Below are 4,748 nucleotides of genomic sequence, written 5' to 3'. Positions count from 1 at the left end.
ATGTAATATGTATATTTTTTAACAGCACAGATTTGATTTTAAAACCGATAATAACAAAAAAAAATACACAAATATTCACAAATTGTACAAATATTCTTCATTCAATAATATCCATAAAATACACAAATATTCACAAATTATATAAATAATCTTCTTACAACAATATCCATAAAATACCCAAACATTCTTTTTACATCAAAAGCTAGCTAATAGATATCAAAATCAAGGTAGAACATTCTTTTAACACATCAAGGTAGAACCGCATTTCAAATGTAATCTAGCATGCATTCAGCCCACTCGAACTGCACTTCATCAATTTCAACTCTGGAGTACTTGAGATTTGTAAACTGTAAAAACACATAAATCCACCATATGTCAAATAACTAAAACAAATGTGTACATGTATCAAATAAAAAATATAAGATCACAAGTGCTTGTCATAAACATGCTTACCAGCGTGTTGAAACCTATTCTGTGAATGGTGGCTTCGAATGAACTTCACGAGCAAGGCCAAAATTTGCTATCTTCACAAAGTCCTTGGTTACCAATAAGTTCTCTGCAAAAGTCATAATCTAGTTTAATAGAATGCTAACTTCACCAGAATAATTATAGGTGCATAAATCACATTTAACAAAATAAATGCTAATCCTAGATAACAACGTTGTAGGAATAGATATGTTAAGAGCACACAAATGAATCTTAATAGGGATATTTGGTTAAAAGCAGAACTAAAGAGGTACACCTACCTCCCATGTCAATAAGTCACTTCCTCGAGTTGGATATGGCTTTTGCAAATCTAGCTCCATATAGAAGGTGTAGAGTTTGATATCTTGAAGCTGCAAATCCAATCAGAAGTAGGATTAGCGTGGTAAGCAAGACATTGAAAATCCCATTAATAGACACATATTGGCCATGAGAACCCTTGTTCTTGTCATTGAAATAAGGTGACTAGGAATAAAATAGGCACTAGGAATGACTAAAAATAAGTACAACTAAAATTCATAATTAGGATATCACTAGGAACGACAGTAGTGAAATAGTCTCCTTTCCGATGCCAATCAATTTTTGTCACAACCTGCAAAGCAAAAGAATGAATAATAGAAAGGTAGTGGCAAAGAACATTATAAAACTAAAATTATTAATAGGTTGTAGCTTAGGAACACACGCAATATAATTAAAGAAGGAATCAAATATAAAACTGCTTTATTGCATAAATTCCTCAAGCCGAACCTTATTTTCTCCCCCATTTTCTTTGGCTTCATTTTAGAACACTTGCCGTGCCAATCACAACCTTCCGCAATGATCCAATGTTTAGAAAATCTTAAAATATCATCTTAAGCATGTTTTCTTAGGCTTCATTTTAGACCTGTCTTTTGTCGGCCTACTAACAATGATCTTTAGCAAAAACAATAAACTGACTGCAAGCTGTGCACCTAATCTCATTATATGATAATGCAACAATCAAGTTGGAAAAAATTATACTAGATGCCATATCTGTATGACAAAACATTTCAAAGATATTTTTGTAAATCCATTTAGGTACATCAGTACATATTTGCTTTCATCCACATACTGAAATGTAAAAAGGATGAAGCAAAGCTGTCAACCTTTGGTCATATTGTTTGTTCTTATAACTGAATTGTAAAGATCAAACTTGTTAACAGATAGTGGAGGGAAGAAAGTGAAGCAAGCTTGCAGAAGCTACAACCAAATTCAGCTACAACACACACAGAAACATCAAACAATGAACAGGACAATTGGGAAAATTCCACACAGAAACATCAGTATAAAGAATGAGTCACGACTCCAACATCTAAGACAGCATCATCTATGGAAACATGATACTAGTGGAGTTGAAACTTACAGGATAGAAAATTCAACAAAAAAAATAAAACAAAGCCATCATGTGTCTCAAAGTCAAGGTTCAACATCATAAGAAATATGCATACCAAACTTATAAGTCGTTGATAAAATTAATTCTTGACAATAAGGATACTAGTTGGTGCTTACAGGTAAGGGGTTTGCGGAAATGAATTGGTCAAAAAAGAATAAATTATCAAGCAAAGAACATGAACTTGCTACCGTATTCATGTAGGATCAGCAAGTACTCACGTATCTTGACTCGAGGAGATTCTTCAAAGTTTCCTGGAGAATCTATCATTAGTGGCAATATAGTTTAATGATAGAATCTGCTCCAGCTGTGAATAGCCATGGCTGCCTCGGATGAAATTTACAATCTAAAACACCTGTTCAATTAATAAGTTAATGTTAGGTCTAAGATAGGCAGGAATTGCAATTTTTATTTGAGTTAGAAAGCCATAGTTTCTTAATCTAGACGCGGTAAATGAAAAACAAGGAAAACAACAAAGTTTGCAACACAACTGACCTCTGTCATTAAACTGAGAGAATTTGGTATGCCTAAACTTTTCAGGGCACTTTAGGTTTCATCCTGATTCCAGCCTCAAAGGCTAGGTAACTAGGTATAATGTCATGATTTTTATATATTTCCAATTTGTCAGTGTGTATTAGAAAAAAGAAAGAAACAAAACTGAGATATAAAATAGGCACTAGGAATGACTAAAAATAAGTACAACTAAAATTCATAATTAGGATATCACTAGGAACGACAGTAGTGAAATAGTCTCCTTTCCGATGCCAATCAATTTTTGTCACAACCTGCAAAGCAAAAGAATGAATAATAGAAAGGTAGTGGCAAATACTCTACCAATTAAAATAAAGTAATCCAAAGGATTAAGTCTATGTCTAGAAACAATTAAGGTAATTTGATGTGCCTATATTGAAATTAATTACTATACAGATACATATGTACTCTGAAGGGGGGATACACAGTGAATATAGCTCACCTTGCAATGCTTTAATCGGATGCAATCATATTTATCATCTCGAACCCATCTCACTGCTGGAGTGGTATTTCCTAAAGCACAGAATCGAGTGCCAACTGATCTGAACAGAAACTAAAATAATATTATGAGTAAAAACACTTACCCTTATCCTCCTCTAGTTTTGATTCCTCCACATGAAGCAACTCCTTGACCCTTGCTTGATTCTCTGCACTTCCCAATCCAGTATCTAAAATAAGCACATCGCATCCTCTGAAACAATGTGTAAATGTATGTCAGAAAGAAGCAGGGTGGAATTAGGCATCGAAAACTGAATTAAAAAAAAACCCTAGAGGGTGGAAATTAAATTACAAAAACCCGGAGGAAATGAACATACAAAAGAAACGCTAACCATAGGTACGGCTCCCTTCTTTTAACATAACCATATTAAATTTATATTCTAACCTAAACCATCCAATATCTAAATTCCCATTAGATCTTCAAGGTTACAAACTTCCATAATCACCTAACATGAAACCTAAATGTCACTGAAACCATTTCAGATTCAGGTTAATCTTTATTTACAACATTCAATTACCCAATATAACAACTCTTATCCTTGTTAACTAGTAACACATCATACCCTTAACCTCCAATACCAGAACAAACAAATTCTTATTGACTCTGCCGTGGATCCAGCTCAAAACACACAGGATTCATTAGGTAACATCTACTGCAACTAATGATCGCATAAGGGTAAGGAACAAGAACTAAACCGTACCTCAATCCCCTACAAACAGAACATTACATAGTGCATCTTCACTAGCCGAATCAAGAAGAAAGAATAACAAGAAGTCATCAAAACAACCTGTTAACAACAACAGATCGACCTCATTACCTCTGCACCCTTCAATCACCGGAGACGATCACTGATACGAAGAAGAGATCGATCCAACAGAGCTGTGGTGGCCGGGACCAAAATACCAGTCTCTGCTTCCCAGAAAGAACCACCTGAATCAACACTAGAAAGGATCAAGGTTCGAATTCACAACCAAAACCAAACCCTTACCTCCAAGATCGAAGTTAGGGCAACGACTTGTTCTTGCCGACGAACAGGGACAGAGATCGGGAAGGAACAATGGTTGTTACCTCCTCCAAACAATCGATGCTGGCCTGATCCAACGCCGATGCCCTTGGTTCCCTCCCGACAGTCGGCGAAATCCACCGATCGAGATCCGTCGCTGTTGTTCACCGAGATCAGAGAAGGAAGGGATCGGGGAGAAAGAAGGTTCGGCTGTAACTAACCTCTCTTCCTCTCAACGCTCCAAGGTCCGCTCTTCGCCGGCGCCACCGAGAGAAGAAGAAATCGCCGGTCTCGGTCGCGTGAAGTCCGAAGTCGCGAGAAGGAGAAAGTCGGGGGAAAAGAAAAGGCTTCGGCGCTTTATAGAGAGGTTAACCCCAAACCCCATCCTCAACCTTTAGCAATCAGACGATTAAGAAGAATGAAAAGAGGAAACGAGAGGTTTTGACCGTGTACCCAGCGAGCGAAGAGGCCGAGAAGGAGAAAATGAAGCACGGAGAGCCTTTATGCATGCAATTTTAGGGTTCTAACAGGCAGACATACTTCGTTATTCTTATACTGCACTCGATCTCTCTGCTTCAGAAGAAGGAGACCCCTTTACACAAGATCAGAGATCTCGGTGTTGTTCTCTCTTCCTTCGGATTCCCTCATGTTGCCGACCAACCGTGCCATGGTGGTCGTGGGCGTCCTCTAGCTGTTCGGATCTTGTCGGCCCCTACCTTAGCCGAGAAGAGCGAAGAGAGGAAGGAGGAGGAGGAGGAGGAGGAAGAGAGGATCGGACGAGGAGGCAGAATGGAACGATTTATACTGCGATTTTGCTTAGGATC

General features: G+C 37.5%; 1 long non-coding RNA gene across 5 annotated transcripts; it reads right to left on the bottom strand.

Annotated features, from left to right (window-relative positions):
* Window positions 1-289: 289 nt before the first annotated feature.
* LOC122010385 lies at window positions 290-4,425 on the bottom strand. 5 transcript variants are annotated; one of them, XR_006119863.1, is made up of 10 exons: window positions 3,990-4,043; window positions 3,739-3,851; window positions 3,007-3,113; window positions 2,865-2,935; window positions 2,387-2,676; window positions 2,113-2,246; window positions 1,231-1,291; window positions 747-1,075; window positions 454-556; window positions 290-347 (listed from the first exon to the last, which is right to left on the bottom strand). It is a non-coding gene; the product is annotated as an uncharacterized LOC122010385 (long non-coding RNA). The 5 variants fall into 5 exon arrangements; XR_006119864.1 differs by lacking the exon at window positions 3,990-4,043 and adding an exon at window positions 4,146-4,425 and having other exon boundaries at window positions 2,113-2,676; XR_006119865.1 differs by having other exon boundaries at window positions 2,113-2,676; window positions 3,739-3,830; window positions 3,910-4,043.
* Window positions 4,426-4,748: the final 323 nt, after the last annotated feature.

The sequence above is a fragment of the Zingiber officinale genome, chromosome 8A (assembly GCF_018446385.1).
Source record: "Zingiber officinale cultivar Zhangliang chromosome 8A, Zo_v1.1, whole genome shotgun sequence".
NCBI lineage: Eukaryota > Viridiplantae > Streptophyta > Magnoliopsida > Zingiberales > Zingiberaceae > Zingiber > Zingiber officinale.
Note: the sequence above shows the minus strand (reverse complement) of the source record. Positions and strands in the feature narration are given on the sequence as shown.